The sequence below is a fragment of the Beta vulgaris genome, chromosome 3 (genome assembly GCF_026745355.1).
Source record: "Beta vulgaris subsp. vulgaris cultivar EL10 chromosome 3, EL10.2, whole genome shotgun sequence".
NCBI classification, from domain to species: Eukaryota; Viridiplantae; Streptophyta; class Magnoliopsida; order Caryophyllales; family Amaranthaceae; genus Beta; species Beta vulgaris.
This window is the reverse complement of record NC_079204.1, coordinates 36238867-36259722: the sequence shown is the minus strand read 5'-3', so window position 1 is coordinate 36259722 and position 20856 is coordinate 36238867. Positions and strand designations below refer to the sequence as shown.

The following is a 20856-nucleotide window of genomic DNA, read 5'->3' as shown; positions in this document are numbered from 1 at the left end:
TAAATTGAGATCTGATAATAGACAAGTTGTAGGTTAAAATGCCAAAATATTTAATCTTTGTCTCTTTGATAATTATATTCTATATTAATATTATTAGTGAAGTAGTAGCATTTAATGGCATTTAATATTATAATTCAGTCATCGTAAGAATTTGGGTTGTTTGCAACTTTGTTTATAGTTTGAAGTTGATGCTTTGATGTTTTGAACTATGCAAAGCAAATCTTATTTACTACTCAAGAACATAGGAACTACTTTTGCAACTTTGCATGTTTGATTTTGGAGTTTACGTTTATGGTTTACCTTGATAGTGGAACTTAAAAATATATTGTATTTGAAGGGATAAAAGGAAGAAAGAGAAAGAAACAACTAAGTTGCATTTGGATATTGGAGAAAATAAGACAAGTAAATTAGGAAAAATAGAAAACTCTTGTATTCATATACTTTAATGTTTACAAAATATCAAGTACTTACAAATGAATAATTTAAATATCAAAATGAGTCACTAAAGTCTAAATTGTAAATGCCTAATACTCTAATTATTAAGAACAGACTACCACCACCAGCAGCAGCAAGCCAGCAACAAGGCCACCACCACCAGCAGAAGCAACAGAGCACTACTAGCAGCACCAACAGACCAACAACAGCAGCAACAATAACATATGGTAGAAAACACCAAAAAAAACTCCCAATGAAAAACATAAAACAGTTTATAAGTGTCAATAAACAAGTAAATATTGCAAAGATAAAAAAATTAATTAAATTTACTTTTAAAATCATTAGTAGCTCTCATGTACACAACTTGACCTCATCGTCGAGCACTCGACTCTAATTGACAACACACCTTCACAACACAAGAAAGCCAGCAAAAGTGACATGAGCATCCACAATTGTTTGTCTTTTAAAATAATACCAAAATCAATTTTACCAATCAATAAAATAAAAGAAAGGTAGCTCCATATCATGACACTTAGTGCAAAACATGTGTGTAAAGTAAAATGTAGCCACAAGCAGTCGCAAACAACCAATCATCTTTTGCATAAGGGACATTTTATTAACAAAACCAAACAACCACATTTAGCCATCCCAAAGTCGTCCCACCCTTTTCTTTCAGCTTCTACTTAAAACATGATGAAATCAATTCAGTCGGATGTAAAGGAGAAAGACAAGAGAAAGAACAAACTGGAACACCAAAATAATTGTGGCTCTCAGATAAAAATTTAACCTCATCATCTCGAATCTAATTGACAACACAACTTCACAACACAAGAAAGCCAGCAAAAAAGACACTAGCATTAATAATACCAAAGCCAATCTTACCAATCAAGTGCACATTATGTTCAATTAGACAAAAAAAATATAGAGATGCATTGTGACACTCAGCGCAAAACATGTGCATAAAGTAAAATATAGCCAAAAAGAGTTACAAGCAAGTCAACAACAAATGATATTTGTACAAGGGACATTTATTATGCAAAAGGATATAAAACAACTAAACCAAACCCAATAATTCTATTTAGGGTTTATGATTTTAGGGTTTGGGTCTAAGGTTTGGGTTTAGGAGTTTAGGTTAGGGTTTGGATTTATATTTAGGGTTTGGGTTTAGGATTTAAGAATTAGGGTAAAACTCTTATCCCTAACCCTAAACCCTGAACCCACAAACTCACAACCCAAAACACAAACCCATAACACAATAAACCCAACCCAGAACACAACAAACCAAACCCATCAAACAAATAAACCCCAAACACAAACAAACCTCGAACACAAATAGACCCCAGACACAACCAACCCACAAACACAAACCTATAAACAAACACAAACCCAGAACACAACACAAACTTAGAACACAACAACCATCAAACATTTATAATAGGCCACAAGGCCAGATTAACAACCATCAACAACACAACAACAGCCCAAATTATGGATTTGAATCATAATCAATAAAAGTTGGCTGGGTATCATTGACATCAAGAGACTCCTCATCCTCAACTTTAAAATAACCAAAAATCCATTTTTGGCGAGTCACAAGAACCTCAACATTTTTGGCCAGCAAACGCGTGCGATATGTTGTTAAAATTCTGCCCCTCCCCCCATACTAAATGAAGACTCGAAGACCACAAATTTAATTAGCCAACACATCTCTAGCTCTCCGAGATAAAATAGGATAAACTCCCACATGGGTTTTTCAATAGGCCAAAACATCAAAGTGATTATCTTGGTCAGCTGGAGCATGAGGGGCACTGAAATATGATTCCATATCATTATCAATACCCTTACTAGCAGCAACATTGGCACCAAAACTCTAAAAAACAGCAAGTAAAAAAGTACAAAATAAAAAAGTATCACAAAACTATTAACAATCACAAACTGTAAAGTAATCATGAATCAATCAAATGATACACAAAGTAGCCAACCTTTCCAAAGGCTGGCCTTCTTAAAAGGATGGGCAATCGACCTTGCAAAACTTGGAGTGGAGGAATCGAAACCGGTAGTCATAAAATATGTAGTGGAATAGGGTTGAAGTTGTAAATGAGAATAAACACTACATAGCGCGTATACAACTCAGGAAAGGCATTAACAACCTCTTTATTAACTTTACGATCAAGATCTTGTGGCAAATTAATAGTAGCATACAACTCATGAGCAAAGTTTTTTTGTAACGAAGATTAAGCATGATAGCAATAGTAAGAATCAAAGAATAATTCTCCCAATACTTGTTAAATTTTGCATAAATATCTAAACCATGCTCAAGTAAACAACACCTATCTATAACCTCCCTAGTTTCCAAACACCTACGGAGCATAAGATAGGTAGAATTCCAACGAGTACGAACATCACCAATCAATGAACCAGAAATACCAGTATTCACATACTTAACACAATCATCAAACCTCTCTTTCCTAGTGTTTGAATAAGCAACATATGTAACAACTTGTTGCAACTTCAAAATAGTTTTATCCATAAATTTAAAACCATCTTGGACAATTAGATTTAATATATGGGGAGAACGTCTAACATGAAAAAACTTACCATAACAAGGCAACAGATTAATTTTATTCAAGTCCTTAACCATCTCTTGAATCATAACATCATTAGCGGTAACTTCATCACAAGTCAAAGAAAACACTTTATCTCTAATATTCCACTCATTAAACAAATCAAGAGTGAACTTACCCAACTCCTTACCAGTGTGGGACCCAGGAAAATGTCTAAAACAAGAATTTTAGAACGCAACATCCAAGAGTTATCAACATAATGAGCAGTCAAAACAGTAAAACTAACATTATTAAGTGAAGACCACAAATCACATGTACAACACACTTTTCCTTCTAAATTATCTATAATTGTCTTTAATTGAGCTTTAAGAGCAGCAAACTAATTAATGCAATGCTTAAGCATATTATTCCTATAAATATGCTTCACATTATGATTCAAGTAAGAAACCCATATACTTAGTATGCTCAACCATCAACAATGGATATGCATGACACATAATAGATTCAACAAACATACGACATAAAGTTTTTCTATCATAATGCCCCCCAGGTTGAGCAGCTTTTATTTTAAAGTAAGCTTCACACTTTTCTAAATGTTTATTTTGGTTATTAGTACCTTGGGCTCCCTCAGCACGATAAGTCTTAGCATTACAATGCTTATATGTAGAAAATATCTTACCATCTTCCTTCTTAAACAAGTGAAAGTGCTGCCAAGCATTGGCAGTACGCCTCCCAAACAGGACAAGGTCATGGGTTTGGGAAGAAATGGTTTCCTCCTCAAGAGAAAGGGAATTAGGCCCAATAATGGAGTCCAATGTCAATTGATCAACTAAAAAATAAATATTTCAAAGTTTAAATAGGGCAGAGTCTAGGCCTCTAAGGTTAGGGTTAGGGTTAAGGTTAGGGTTAGGGTTAGGGTTAGGGTTAAGGTTAAGGTTAGGGTTAGGGTTAGGGTTAGGGTTAGAGTTAGGGTTAGGGTTAGGGTTAGGGTTAGGGTTAGGGTTTAAGGTTAGGGTTTAAGGTTAAGGGTTAAGGTTAGGATAGGATTAGGGTTTGTATAGGATTAGGTTAGGGTTAGGTGTAACAGCCCACACTTCTGAGCTGCTAGCAAATCACACTTAACATTCACGAATCTCAATTATCATTCATAAATCTCGAGTTACATTTACTCGCAGCTGAGACAAAACGTTTTCATACGATCCTAGATCTGTGGGTCAGGGCCCACAACATAACAGCCTCAAACCGAATATCATACTACAAAATACTTTACTCGATTCCCAAACAAAGAATATTTTATACTTAAATAAATACTTGAATACTTCTAGATACAACATCTTAATCATTAATCTAATTACAACTTCATAACCAACTCTCTCTTTCGCTCCACATCAAGCCTCCGACATACACCTGCAAACTACAGCAGAATATACAAAACAAAAACAAAACTAAAATGAGTGAAAAATTCGGTAACTTTACTTCTGCCCGTCAAAATAATTTTATTCGCGAACGTTTTCCCTACAATACTCAAGCTTGGTAATTGTTTGGAAAAGAATTCATCTTTTGAATATAACGATGGCACAACTCAATCACTTAACACAAAACGCTAGCAAGTACATGCTTATAAAATAACAGAACATAATTTTCGACCTTTTCTGGTTTAACTGAACTTAGATCTTGATCATTTTTCTCCACCTGTACCTTGCCCACTTTCATTTCAGTTCATAAGCTAAGCTAGCTAAACAATTAAGAAATTATTTTCTCATTATCATACTCAAATCATATTCCAAGAAACACAAATATTTTCAAACACTTCCAATAACATAACAAAATCATATTCTACAAATCCACACATTAAGTGCATCTATAACCATGGCCATGACTATAAACAGTATAAGATATTCAATATAACGCGTACACGGGCATTGAAATAGATTTTGCTGAACATAAATGTTATTGCAAAATATTTTCTTAAGCTCCATATCCAATAACTCATAACTTTAAAGCTTCTATAATTTCTTCGAGTTCCACAAATCGATATCATAATACAACTCAACAAAAATACAATAATTAATAGCTATTCGGAAACTAGCCTCATCAACCCATAATAAAACTACAACAAATAATATTTTTCAGCTCTATGAACTTTCAAGGAGTGCAATCCAAACCCAATTCAATTGTTCACTAATTAGTATGCATTCACAAACTCCAACAATCACCATACATATACAAACCCATTAGTCCTTATATAATTTCATAATATAATGGAATTGGACAAATACATAATCTGATTTTGAAAGCTTTGGAACCCAGTGTAACATATCAAAATTAAGCTTAGCCCACAACTACTTTGGAAAAAATTAAAACTTAGATTACAACCTTCAAAACAAGGAGAAAGATTCAATTTTTAACTTCAACAACCTACCACAAATAGATATAACCTATAACAAGATTCAAAACTGAATTTATTTATAAAATCACAAAATAAAATCCATTTGCACAGGGACTTGAATCTTGGAATCACATAAAAAGAGGAATAAAGCTTATAACTTATACCTCCATAAAAGAGATGAAGGAGATGATGGTTGCAAGCACCAACAACAACTATGCATCAATCACACACACACACAGCAGCATTGTAGCACGAAAGAATATATACACAGCAGCAACGCATAAAAAGTACAGCAGCAACACCAAACTTGCAAAGGCCATAACTCATAGCTCCAAACTCCGATTGAAGAAATTTTTGCGCTTAAATTTAAGAGAAATTCCCACTTGTAACCCTGTACTGTGGAACAATTGCAATGGTAAACCGTTTTTCTTTTGAGTTTCAAAAGTAACCCTATACTTAGTAACATTATACAACTGTGACATTAATGATGGTTTAATCGTTACTTCAACCATTAGTATTATTGGTTTACCTAACCCAGATTAACCAACGTTAACTAATACAAATAAAATGTTCTTCAATACTTCATCATAGTGAAGAAAAATCTAATATTACTAATGGTTGAAGTAACGATTAAACCATCATTAATGTCACAGTTGTATAATATTACTAAGTATAGGGTTATTTTTGAAACTCAAAAGAAAAACGGTTTACCATTGCAATTGTTCCATAGTACAGGGTTACCAGTGGGAATTTCCCTAAATTTAATAACTCAAAAAGATCTACAACTTTGATGAAGAAACAAAGAAAAAATTGGATCTCATGTTGGAGAAAATTGCAGCAACAAATTGACGAAAACATAGAAGAGAGAAAACTTAAGAGTTCTTCCTTGGTTCTTCATTTTGTGTTTTGTTTTCTTTTTGGTAAATTTGATACCAAAATCTTCAAGATTGTGATCTCTAAGAATTGGAGCCTAATTTGTGTGGTGAACCTTGGAATTTTGACAAGAAAGCAAATGGGTGTCATTCCCTCCAAGTGACACGAAGGAAGAGAAAGGAAATGGAGTTAATGGATAAATTTGCTTTTCTTTTTTTCTTCTTCTCAAAAGCCAATGAATAAACAACTCAGATATAATAAAATACTAGTCCATGTTTAATAAAATAATTTCAAAACGAAATTAAACTAATACAATATAAAAATTTAATAAGCTAATGATAGTTGCTTAAAAATATAGGCTACTACATCAGGGTTAGGGTTAGGGTTAGGGTTAGGGTTAGAGTTTATGGTTTAGGGTTTAGGGTTTAGGGTTAGGGTTAGGGTTTAGGATTGAACCCTAAACATTAACCTTAAGCAATAACCTACGCCCTACACCCTAAACACAAACACTAAACACAAGCCCAGAGACATGAACCCAGAACACCAGCCCAGAAATACAAGTCCAAAACACAAACCTAGAACACCAGCCTAGAAACACAAGCCCAAAAACACAAACCTAGAACACAAGTCCAGAAACACAAACCTAGAACACAAACCTAAAAACACCAACCCAGAAAAACAAAACCCAAAAAAACAAATACAAATACAAATCCATATACAACAAATAAAACCCTAACAACAAATATAATACGAACACAAACCTATAAACAAAACCCATACAGAAAACCTGAATACCAACCCAAACATAAAACCCTAACACAAACCCAAAAACTTAAGCACATAATTCATAATTAAATTATTAAAAACTAATATACAAGATAATTCATAATTATATACAAGATAATTAAAAACTAATATGCAAGATAATTAAAGACGAACACATAATTTCAGATCGCAAAATAAATATAATTATAACGAACACATAATTTCAATTCACAAAATAAACATATATTAAAATTTAAAAAACTAAATAAATCATGCATAAATTTTTTAGCATAAACTCTAAGATTTCAGATATGACATATGACAAAAAAATAAAAATAAAAAACTTGAAATTCTAGTAGGTCTGCAAATCTAGACCAGCACATAACCCACAATCACAATCAAGCAGATCTTCACCTATTTCTAAAAAAATGAAAATTAGAAGACTTACCTAGTTGTGACATTGCATTTTTTAAAAATAAATATTTGCTTTTTTCCCCCAAATCTTCAATTTGTTACCTTTTTTCTTCAGATCCACGTCTTTTTTCTTCAGATCGTCGCCTCTTTCATCAGTTCCTTGCCTTTTTCTTCAAATCTTCACCAAAAATAGTATTTTCTAACACTACAACGCGCAAATGAGATAGATATGAAAAAATTAGCGTTTCCTTCATATTTTAAGTTTTTTGAGAGAGTGAGAATTCCATAGAGAGAGGGGCTGAAAATATTAGGGTTTTGTCGTTTATATCGTAAAAAATGAGAGAAAAACCATTAATTTTAAGGTTTTGATTGAAAATTTGAGATAAAAAATGGGAATTTTAGGGTTTTAATTTGATCGGAAAAAATGAGAAAAGGGTTGAGAATTTTAGGATTTTATAGGGATCGGAAAATGAGACAGATTTGAGGAGTAACTAGTGAGGAGTGAGGACTGAGAGAGAATGAGAGAAGAGAGAAACTAATATTAGGTTCAGAAAGAGGCGAAATAAGGGGGGATTAAAAAGGGGGTTTATATATTAGGGAATTTTATGGTTAGATTTTAGGGTTAATCACTTAATCTGAACCATTGAATGGCTGAGATTTCAGAGTGAAGACTCTAGAGGGTTCTAATATTTTAGATTTTAGAGACTAAAGAAATGAAGGGATCAGATTTGATATTGATTATCTCAATTCATGATCCTTGATTTATTTTTTTGACCAATGAATATTAAGAGTGACCAAGCACATGGATTTCAAAATATCAATAGTTGGATTTTATCTTTCTCAAATCAATGGTTAAGGTTAACTTAAGTATTCTATTTTCTAATTTCTAAATTTATAATTCTAGACTTCTAATCTAGACTTCTAGTATTGATTTGTTTAGCAATTAGTAATCTACTTAAATTCTCTTTCAAAAAAAAAAAAGTAATCTACTTAATTTCCTAAACTATTATTATATTACAATTAATAAAAATTATAAACTTTAGAAGATTAATTAGTATTTTTAATTTTAAACAAGTTAATTCATGTAAAGATGATTATGAATGAACTTTAAATAGCATAATTACCGTAATACCAATACGAACGAAGATACGTATAGCAACTCAAAGAGACGGGGAAAATTCTATGTTACTATCTTAGTATCTTTTAAGATGAACAACTAAAACATCAACGATCTTAGTCAATCAATCTAATGATGCTTCGATTATTGTTAACCGTGTAATAACATCGACGATCGAGCCTTATCTTGTATAAAGAACCCCATAACATGAAGGATGAACGACGATCAATCTTTTGAAGATTTTGAATTTCGATTATTGTCAATTGTCCAAGACAATTAATCTTATTATCATTTGATTTATGTGAACCTTAACTTAATGAAAGTCGATCAATCTAATCTAATGATGCTTTGGTTATTGTGGATCGTGTAAAAACATCGAGCCCTGTTTTGTAAGATAAGTAACCGTAACAGCGTAATGTGGTTTTACAAATATGGATCGTTTAATGAGATCGCCTCCTATTTTACTATATTTTAAGATCAACAACCGAAACATCAATGATCTTAATCCTCCACTTATATAATTGGTATTAACTATGATCTACTTTCATAGTTTCATCCTCTACTGATACGATTATGTATCATCTTGATCACAGTTATCATCTTCATATTCGATTAACGTTGATCATTGTTACTTGTTCCATGAACAATGAAAGCCGAACAATTTTATAATTATGATGCTTTCATAGTTTCATTAATGTCAACCTGATAACATATTAATGACAACATAATAACTTCATCACTTTGTGTCTCCATCTTCGTATGATCATACTTTGGTCTTCAACTCTACATATTAATATCATTAACTTATTATATCTAATATTTTAATCTCATATTTTCATTTCTTAATTTCTAATTCTTTAATTCAACTCATCTTTTAACTCTTCTTGTTACTATATAGTGACTCGGTGAGAGTGAGTAAGTCACTAACTAACTAAATGCTTAAGTTTAATAGTTTATTGACTCTAATCATTAATCAGTATGGACTTATGCAGTATGCCTTAGCCCTTATGGTTGTTACTTGAATGCTTGTTAGACATGTTAGTTGTCACAAATGACAAATCCAAATTCCAAACTAGTAGTACCAAGTCTAAGTATTATTTATGTGATCATTCATTCAGTTGATGATTGATATCCGAATATTTGATATTTTGATCATTATTTTTTAATGATCAAATTCAATAACTTTGAATCTTTAATGTGTATGTAATAATGCAATTATGCAAATATTCAATCATGAATAACCCGACGGGTAATAGCCAATAATATAATTATACAAACTATAAGTCTTAGTTTAGTAACTTTTTAATTTAGTAATATAACTATATAAGTATCAATGTATTATCACAAAATTCACAATGACTCAATGTCTCAATCACAATACTAGTATATCACTATATCACATCTTAATTGTTACAACTTTCGACTTCGTAACTTGATATATATATAATTTAATATATGAAATCGCCAAAACGGCAATTTATAAACATTAGGCTCTCCAAGAGTCCAAGTATCTACCTAAGTTATTCTGAAAGCCAGTTTAAGCCGACCCAATCGCACCCGATGTCGCCTTGTTTCGAGAGACGATTCATTCCGACCAACTCATTTCGAGAGTCGATTTGTTCCGACCCAAGTCAATACGCTGCCGGTTTGAGGCTTCAACCAACTCAAGTCCTACCGAAAGCTGATTTATTCGGACCCAAGGCATTTCAAAAGCCGATTTATTCCGACACACGTCATTCCAATACTGATTTCTTCCGACCTAAGTTATTCTGAAAGCCGATTTCTTCCGACCCAAGTCATTTCGATACCGACTTGTTCCGACCCAAGTCATTCCGAAAGTTAATTTCTTCCGACCCAATTCATTCCGAAAGCTGTTTTTTTTACCTAAGTTATTTTAAAAGCCGATTTATTCCGACCGAAGTTATTTCGAAAGCCGATTTGGGCCAACTTCACCTTATTCCATTCCGACTCAAATTCATCCAACCCAAATACCGACCGACCCAGTCTCAGCCAACCTAGTTCCGAGAGCCCCCTCACCCTATTGAAGTCGATCTAAGTCCTCCCAGACCTACCCAGTTCCGGCCTATGGCACACTCTGACCCAGACTATTTCGACCCAAATCTTTCCGACCCAGGTTGGGTCAACCCAAACCCACCTAGTGACCGAGATTGACACCAATAAGATATACACATACTTTGTGTAAACTTTTCTTTGTGCCACTTTTGTGCACTAAAATTCATTGAACATCTCTAAAACCGTTAAAACGTCCTTTTATATAGTAAATTTCAAACCTTTAGGAACACAACTTCAAAAACCCATTATTCTATACTCTAAAAACCCTAAAGCTTAGCTTTTAAATCTGAAATTCTAGAGTGTTAATCTTAAAATCTATACTACACAAATTATGAAAATATACTCTAAACCCGAGTTTAACAATAATTAAACAGCAATATAATATAAAATAAAACAATAATGTTAACAATATATAATAGAACTGGAAACAATAAGAAAAAATAGAAAAATAAAACGGTCAAGAGAAGGAGAAGTAGACAACCTAGAGTAGAAGAGGAGGGAGGAACGCCAGGAAATCGACATCAGCAACAGATGTGTGGCGGCGCACACGATGAGAGGAGTGCACTAGCGAGGTGTAATCCCCCATAATTTTAAAGGATTTTATAATTATATTTTAGTATTTATATATTTATATTTAAACACAAGTTAGTTTTAAAATGATTTGAGTATTTAAAAAGGTTGACTATTTTAAAAGTCAAATAAAATTATTTCAATGATTTAATAAAGTTGAAAATATTTTAATTAAGCATGCTTTGATAAAAGTTTTAAGTACTAATTTATATCGGAAAAGAAGTCTAATGGACTTTAGGAACCTAAAATCCTAAATGGATAAAGGAAAAGAGTCATATTGATGATTAAAGTCCCAAATTATTAATCTTGTCCATCATCAATTTTCATTAAACCTCATCTCTTTTTCCTAAGCCCAAAAAGGAAGCCCTTTATAAATATCCTAATACGCAATTATTTTAACCCACACAAGATTATTTTTCTCTCTCTCCTTCACGCCATTCATCTCTCTCGGTTTTTCTCTCTCCTCTTCGCACTTCCTTTTTGTTCTTCCTCTCAAACCCTTTTCTTCTTGTTCAAGTAACGTTTCTTCTTCAACAAGAAACATCTCAAAGTTTTCGAAACCACCAAGCAACCACTGTCGGGCTGCTGATGTGTCCTCTCTTGTTCGGCACCTTCCTTGTTCTCCTCTTTGTTGGTTGTTTTCTTTTCTTCTTCCTCAAGATTCCATAAAAGACTATGTTTATATGGTTTCTTTTAATGTTGATTATGATTATTGGTTTTGATTTACTGTTTCAATAAGTAATCTTGATTCATATATATTTTATATTATAAGAATAAAAATTCAGATTTGCTTATTTTGATTAGATTGAAGTTTTAATCATTAAAGCATGGATTTTTAGGGTTTTAATTACTAGATTACCATAGTAGCATATTAGATACTATGAGATTGATTTAGATTATGACTTTAAACATGTTTATATATGTTTAAAGAAGGTTTATTGATTTTTAAAGTTGCTGGAATTTCAAAAAGGTTTTTATTAATGGAGTTTTGAGAATTTTAATTACTAGTATGGTAGTACTATGCTAGGAATTAAAAGTAATTGGAGTTTTGATATTAAAACCAGCTTTTGAATATATTTAAAGGGGATTTTAAATATTTTAGAGTTGCTGTATTTTTTTTATGTAAGGGTATTGATTTTAGTTATATTGATTTCTAGGCGGAGAGTATTTCGTAGGGGACTTTTAATTAAGGAGTTAGTATCATGTTTTAAGGAGAAAGAAATTTTAGTATCATGTATAGGAACTTATTATGTTCATATATATATGATTTCTAGTATTTGATTGTTACATGTTGTATGCCTGTGTGCAAGCATGTGACTTGAGATTTAATATGAGTACTAGATTGTATGTTTGTGTGGAATATTTGATACAAGCATGAAAAGGAAGTTTTATTTATCAATTCGCATGAGGAATTAATATATGTTATAGAGTTCGAATAATCATGTTATTCATGTATTCCCTGACAAGTATTATTTTATTATCTTATGAGGATTATGGGCCTTATTTGGTAAGTTGATAAGTTATGCCTTTTTAAAGGTAAGATTATTGTTGGCTAGGTTCAACAAATAAGAAAGTTAGATTAAAAGAAAGTAAGTTTGGGATTGTAAGTTGTGATCACTTATTAAATGCTAAGATAAAGGAAGTTCAGTTGTGACTGTTTGATTATTATTTCTGTGTTGCTTGTATGTGAGTCATAACAAGTGATAATTGGAAATTAACGTAAAGTGTAACGAGAATAGTTATAGACTTTAGACTGGTGCACGTCTAGAGTTGGACATTAAGGGTTGGAGTAAATGGTGAGCATGCCATGGCTCTTCTAGGAATGGATTGATCACCATCCCTCTTTTAGTTCAAAGGTTCCTCGATATCGCAGGTCACTTTGGAATACGGAGTCGTGCCCGTATTTCGTCTTCTTAATGAAGGCATTAGTAGATAAGTCAACTCGTTCCAATAACTATTCCATTAAAGTAATAAAAAGATGTTTAGAGTTTAGTTCAGTAAAAGTGTCTGCATAATGTTATATGATTATACTATTATTTATCCCTGCACGTTATTATTTAGTATCATGTTAGGAATGCTTATGTTTTAATATGTAGTACTCAGCTTTGCTGATTACGTGCTCTGTTTGTGTGTGTGATCATGGCTTTCCCTTATTGATCTTGTGATGATCCATTTTGGTGAGCAGATTTAGTATAGCATTGACATTACAGGTTCGCAGATGTGCATCATTGGGAATCTGGAATGGAGAGAATGTGTAACTAGTATATTTAAGTTCTGCATTAATAAGAACATATTTTATTATGTTGTTTGAGTAGATTCATTTAGGATGTTTGGTTGTTTTACATACTCACTTATTTATTTATTTATTTATAATAAAGTTAAAGATTAGTTAATTGTTTTCCGCTGCAAAAATCTGAATAAGCCGATACGTATCACACGGGTGATAATACTTGGGTATTTCTCTACTTGTATATTATAATGGTATTTTCTAAAAAGAGAGAATTATCGGGGTGTTACACGAGGGGGGGGGGGGGGGGGAGAGTGTGTGTGTTGTGTAAGAGAGAGAGAAAAATAGAGAGTTAGGGTTTGTAAAAAAAATGTTTAATAAGGTTTATGATTCCTCTATTTATGGACTTTTGGTGTTCTAGTAATACTAGGAACCCGCAAATCTTATTAAAATATTTAAATTACTGCCTTTTCAATAAATTTAATTAAAATCTTGACTTAAAGTCAATTGCTTCCAAATCACAACATTTGACTTTCAAACAATATTCAAATTCTCTTAATATAAAAAAAAAATTAGTTATAAATATATTTTAAATTCCATGATTGGGGATTACAATGTGATTCACTTTTTCATATAATAACCTATGTTGAAATTTCTCTCTCCACCTTTTTAGCTCTTTTCTCTCTAATTTTTCAGTTACTCTCTCTATCCTTTTAGTTTCTACTCACATTTTTGGACTGCCTTCTTGATTCTCTCCTAAGGTGAAGAGAGTAATTTAAAAAGAAACGGAGGAGTATTATTTTTCCACTTTAAACAACACTACTTTAAACTAAATCTAAAAAATCTGAAAATAATCATTCATCATTATAAACACTAATTATAATAATCAAGAAAAACTAACAATAGTTAAATAATTTAACTAATGAAAAAATTGAAATAACAAAACTCAACTAAGGAAAAATAAGGTAGACAATAACAAAGGAAAACGAAAGGAAGGAGAAGAAAAGGATGGGAAAGTCTGTGATTGGGAGACGATGTACGATAGTGGGGATGAGATCATGAAAACCAAGAGTAAAAGTGGGAGGAGAGGCACGAAAAAAAAGGAGGAAAAAGAGGGAGAAAATAAAATAATATTTAGAGTTGATATTATTGAGAAGAAAGGCAAATTTTGGATACTTAAATCCTATTTATAGGTTTTGGTAGGAAGAATAGGGGATTCCATAATTAAAAGGATTCTATGAGAGTTCTAATCTAAACAAAAACCAATTTTTATTAATGAATTAAAACTTCATGATTAAAATAAACTTCAACCTTTGATAAATAAAAATTAGTATTAAAATAGAGTGAACAATTCACTTTTAAATTCTTTTGAATTTAAAATAGTTAAACTTAAATAATTCTTTTGATTGAAATATTAAAACAATTATAAATACACTTTAAATTAAATAATAAGTATTTATAAAATTCATAATTTACGGAGGATTACATAAAGTCTTTACGACTATGCCTAATTCTTAGTAAGCTGGTTAGAAAAATTTGGACCGTTATAGTAGACCTATAGACTAGGCAAGACACATAAAGTAAATATACAACTTGATGTTAAGTCCGATAATTAGAATACAGTTTTGACAAGGGTACGGTCACAAGAGAAAGACAAGACATAAAGTGTTAGATTGGACAACCAACGTTTAGCACTGATCTAATACTCGCAAGGGTTGCAGGATAAATGCAAGACAAGTGGTAACCGAGAGAGGAGAAAGGGAAAAAGTAATGTGAAACTGACAAGACTAACACGAGAGAGGAAAAACAAGAGGTGACTTCAAGGATGCAGGGTGGTAGAAGAAATGTAGGGTATAGGCAATAAGGCAAATTAACAATTGGAAAGTAAGAGGAGGTGGTGATCATCCATAGCCTCTAGACACGCTAGTACTCTAATAACTTCCCTTACATGCTTAGATGTATATTAATACAGAAGTATTTATTTCACCGGTAAACTAAAGAAAAGTGCTAGGTTCATATCTAGTATGTAAATATTTGATCAAATCAAATTCTGATGGTTTTTATTGGTATCTCTACCTAAAAAGTACGGTTTTTTTCACCAAGTACCCCCAAGTTTTCAAAAAATTCACCTGGTACCCTCCAAGTTTTCAAAATTCACAGGGTACCCCTCAGTTTTGTGTAAATACACCCACATACCCTTAATGAGTAACGGCGTTAACCGCCATTAGTCATTAACCCTAATTTTCTAGATTTCAACCTAATTAACCACTAACCTTAATCCCAACCCTAACCCTTAGCCCTACCCCTAACAATAACCCTAAACCTAACCCTAACCACCTCTCTCACCACCCGTGCCCCCATTCCCCACCCTCCCTACACCTCCCGTATCCCCCTTCCCCACCCCCGCGACGCCCCCTCCTCCACCCCCACCCCGCGACGCAGCCCAGCACCGACCCATGTAGCCCAGCAGCCGACCACCCCTCCCCCACCCCCGCGCCTCCTACCCCTTCAATTTTCGCACATTTCACCCACCCCCACTTCTCGCAGCCCCCTCTGCTTGAATTTTTGCACTTTGAACATCTCTAATCAAAGACGAAGAAAGGTAAAATCAAAGAAAGATAAATCGAAAAAATCAACGGAGGAGGAAATCACCGGGGGCTGTTGTGTCGGGGAGGGGGTCTGCTGTGGCGGGGAGGGGGTTTGTTGTGGCGGCGAGGGGGTCGGGTTGCTACGTGGGTTGGGGGAGGGGGGTCATGCTGCTGCGAGCGTGGGGGAGGGGGTCAGGCTGTTGTGGGGGTAGGGGAGGGGGAGGGGGTTGGGTGGTGGTTAGGGTTAGGGTTAGTTAGGAGTTAGGTTTTAGGGTTTAATTAGGTTAATTAGGGGTTAATTAGTGTTAATCAATAACGATGGTTAAAACCGTTAGTCATTAAGGGTATTTGGGTGTATTTACAAAAAACTGAGGGGTACCGTGTGAATTTTAAAAACATGGGGGTTACCTGGTGAATTTTTTGAAAATTCGGGGGTACTTGGTGAAAAAACCATAAAAAGTATTACTCCCTCCGTCCCATAATACTCTTGTCACTTATCAAGGTACGTATTTTTAGATGATAAGTTGTTTGGTTATCAATTGTTATTTTATTAAAAAGTAGATGTGATAGACATTAGTAGTTAATAAAAGTAGTCTTGTTTTATTTTGAGGAGAGAGAACGTGGATCATGGTTAGAGTGGTAGGTAATAAGAGTGGTATTATTTTATTCGGAGGAGAAAGAGAGTGTGGGCCAATAGTTAAAAGGTACAGTGATTAAAATAATAGTGTGTCATATTCCAAAATAGAAGTGTAAAGAGTATCTTAGGACAAATAAAAAAGGAAAGTGCGAAGAGTATTCTGGAACGCAGGGAGTACTTTCGTATTATTGTGCTGCTCCGAATTGCTTTTGGAATGAAACCCAGGACTAAGGGTTAAAGGTTGGAATCACATGGCATAGTTGTTGTGAGGGAAGTAGTAAAGTGTGAAGAAATTTAAAATAAGCACATGCACACACAACAAACAGGAAACTGAGAAGGACAAGAAGAAGAAAAGGTAAATGGTATGGTTCATCCGTTCCTAAACTAAGTATTATATTAGGTACATTGACACTATTTATCAGCTAACTTTGACTCTACTTTCTCACTATTATATAAAGTAGGATCTTGTTAATTTACTAATTTTAAAATATTAACTTTTTATAATTCTTACTTGTGCATCAAATAAGCTCATTGGGTTATGTAAAAAAGTGAATGTAACACTTATTTAGGAATGGATGAAGTACTATTTTTGTAATTCAATGTAATCACCTTTCTAATAGCTATTAGTTACATTAGAAAACTAATATCTTTGGTTTCAATATACTACATGTGTTCCAATTTAATCTACACTAATTGCTTTGGGTTATAAACATGGAAAAAAGTGAAAAAGTATGAGAGAGAGGACATGAATTTTAAATAATGGGGAGTAAGAAATACAAAAAGTAAATAAAAACATAAAGGAGAGATAAACCGACAGCACATGGGAGAATTTTGGGAAAAAGGCAATCAATACATTAGTGCTAAATGACTAGCGCATTTTTACATTACAATACTGAGGGAAATTTCAGTTCCCCTCCACATCTAAAAACTTCCACCGTAGTTACAATAGTTGTTGTTGGCTGGAAAACTTAAAATTCAACTTCAAAACAACATATACAGTAGAACTAAATCTTGACAACATTTTCATTTGGCAATACTTCCTTCATTCTCTCATATATTGCTTTTGTTTTCACTTAACCCGGATTTTTTAGGTGGAGAGGGTTATTGGTCTCGGGTGCATCAAATCATGGAAGACATCACAAACCAAGAGGTCATTGTATTTGATGAGTATCATCCTCGACCTTGGTTGAGCGATGGACAAAGGCAACAAATGGCTGAGATTTTGCTCTCACAAGCAACTAGAGATAGAACATGGTTAAGAGATCTTGCAAACAAATTAGGTGTGGGTCCAACTACTGTGTGGTGACCTATGAAAAGGAGGAGCATAAGACCACACACTAATCCAATGCGTCAAAATTAAAGCTTGAAAATCAGACTATAAGGCTTATTTAGACTCTATGTATGTTACAACAACCACAATTAAAGGGAGGGCAACCAAGGTTTATTGATATTTTTTCAACCTCATCCACATTGATGAGAAGTGGTTTTATATGTGATAAGGCTCTATTTCATATATGATTTCTGCCTGTTATATTACTTTTTAGTATAAGTTTTGAGACTTATAATATGTTTTCTTCTCATATTTTAATATTATAACAGTTAAGTTACTTGAGTTACAAAGTTGATTTAAAATATGAGAGATACGCTCAAGAAATTACTTGCTTGATTTTAATACTACTTATATATGCCAATTTGGTTTATAAATATTTATAACAGTGATTTGTGTTACTATGCAAATACTTTAGTTTGGAGCCCAATTGTTTATTACCTTATTGAATTGTTTATAGGTGAAAAGAATTTGCAAGAAGAAATAAAAGAAAGAAAGGAAAAAGGGGTTATAGGCCCAAAAGAAAGGATCACGCTGCAAAACAATGAAAGAAAATAAGAAATCACAAAGGAAGAAAAACCTATTGCTGGGCCAAAGACCCACAGAACACACGTGGGGAATAAAGAAAAAAAACAAACCTAAGACTAAAAGGGGGGCTGCATATATACACGGAGGAGAGAAGAAAAAGAACGGAGAACAGCAGACAACAGACGACGGAGGAAGAAAACCAGAAGCAGCAACGTAGAGAGACGAGGTCAGATGCCAGCGCGGGAGCAAGGGCGTTTTATCTGATTCTTCAATCTGAATCTGGAGTTTCTTTATCTCTTCTCTTAGTTTATGTTTAATTATTATGTTTAATTTCAGATTTTTAGTTTCAATTGGTTTGTTTGATTTGGTTTTTATGTCTAGCTAAATTTCTTTGTTCTAGGGCTAGATGTAGTCATTTAAATTCTGTCAATGAATTGAATTAGTTGTTTGGGTTTATCTATTTCAATTGCAATTTGATAATTTTGGTTTGATTTCGTATAATTGATTTGGCCAGTTGATTATATGTTTAAGGTATTGGATTAGTAGCGGGAGTGAACTTTCAATATTAGTTCGTGGAATTATCACACGTCAAGTAGTATAATTTTAGGAATAGTTATACACTTGGGGTGATTATTTACATGAATTTCTTGTTCGTAATGAGTTTATGGTAATGTTTACGACCACGGAAGTAGGCATAAAGTTATTATAAATATACGTTTTCTACCTTGGAAGAGGAGATAATATAAATTAGGAAATTCGATCATTGCAATACAATAGTCTTTAACCCAGCAATTAGTTTAATTTCATTGTAGAAAGTAATTGGCGAAATCTAAGTCCTGGAACTGTTTCTCATATTTGATTCTTACCCATTAGTGTTAGAATTAGTATAGTTCTTATTTTATTAGTCTAGTTTATCACCAACAATCACTATTTTCGGATCGTCTAGATAATATTAGTATCTCTTAATTTGGTAGTTGAATATAGACCTCCTTGTGGGAAACGATATCTTGCTTACCCTATATTTATTTTAATTGACCCGTATACTTGTTGAATTTTAAGGTACATTTAGGACCGACCAAGTTTTTGGCGCCGTTACCGGGGAGGCAATAGTTCAATATCATACTAGAGGGATTTTTAATATTAGTTTAGACTTTATTTTCTTGTTAGCACTTGTTTTATTTTTCTTTATAATTTTGTTTCTTTTATCCCCTTTCACAAACGTTTGATTAGTGATATCTTTGTGTTCTTGAGTTAGCACTATTAGAATTTCTTAATAATTAGTTTCTTTTCTTGATCACTAGTAGTTGTGCTTCTTATCTTTTGCTCACAGAATTATTAATTTAAGTTCAATCTTTCTGATATTTATTAGTGTATGCCACGTACTAATCGTGCTTTGGTTTCTTTTGATTCCGAGTTTTAAAAAAACAGCTCGTGCACTAAGGAAACAAAAGAGGTTGGAGCAAATACAAAAGCTGCCAGATTTTGATTTGGAGTACATCTTCTCTGAAGAATCTGATAATAAACCATTAGAGATAGGAGATAACAACAACGAAAAGCCACTACGTGACTACGCAATGCCGAATGCTAGTGGAGCCCCTTCAAGTATTGTAAGACTTACTATTTCTGCTAATAATTTTGAGCTTCGCCCTGCTTTAATTCAAATAATTCAACAAGACCAATTTAGTGGCCTAGATAATGAAGACCCTAATGAACATATAACCACTTTTCTTGAAAAATGCGATACTGTTAAGTTAAATGGAGTGACTGACGATGTTATTCGACTTTGGGTTGTTTCCGTTTTCACTTAAAGATAAAGCTAAAATGTGGTTAAAATCTAATCCACCTAATTTATTTACAACATGGGCTACATTATCTCAAGCTTTTCTTAGTAAATATTTTCCCCCAGGAAAAACTGCTAAGTTTAGAAATAATATAACTAGTTTTGTTCAACTTGATGGGGAGTCTTTATATGAAGCATGGGAAAGGTTTAAAGATTTACAACGTAAATGTCCTCATCATGGTGTTCCTGATTGGTTGCTTGTGCAAACTTTTTATAATGGTCTTAATGAATCTGTTAGGATAACTATAGATGCAGCCGCCGGAGGTGCAATAATGGGTAATTAAAACTACTGAAGTAGCTAATAGGTTACTTGAAGAGATGGCTTCTAATAATTATCATTGGTCTAATAATAGGGGTAAAGCAAAGAATGCTGCTGGTATGTATGAAGTAGAAGGAATTAACATGTTAATTGCAAAAGTTGACAACTTAGTTAATTTGTTTACTAAAATGAGTAATGTCAATTCTATGTCTACTACTATGCCATGTAATTTGTGTGGAGGTGCTCATTT

At 33.1% G+C, this 20856-nt stretch overlaps 1 non-coding gene across 1 annotated transcript; it reads right to left on the bottom strand.

Annotated features, from left to right (window-relative positions):
- Positions 1 to 20424: 20424 nt before the first annotated feature.
- Positions 20425 to 20531, bottom strand: LOC125496211 (small nucleolar RNA R71). Its single transcript, XR_007272908.1, has one exon. It is a non-coding gene; the product is annotated as a small nucleolar RNA R71 (small nucleolar RNA).
- Between the last annotated feature and the right edge of the window lie 325 nt (positions 20532 to 20856).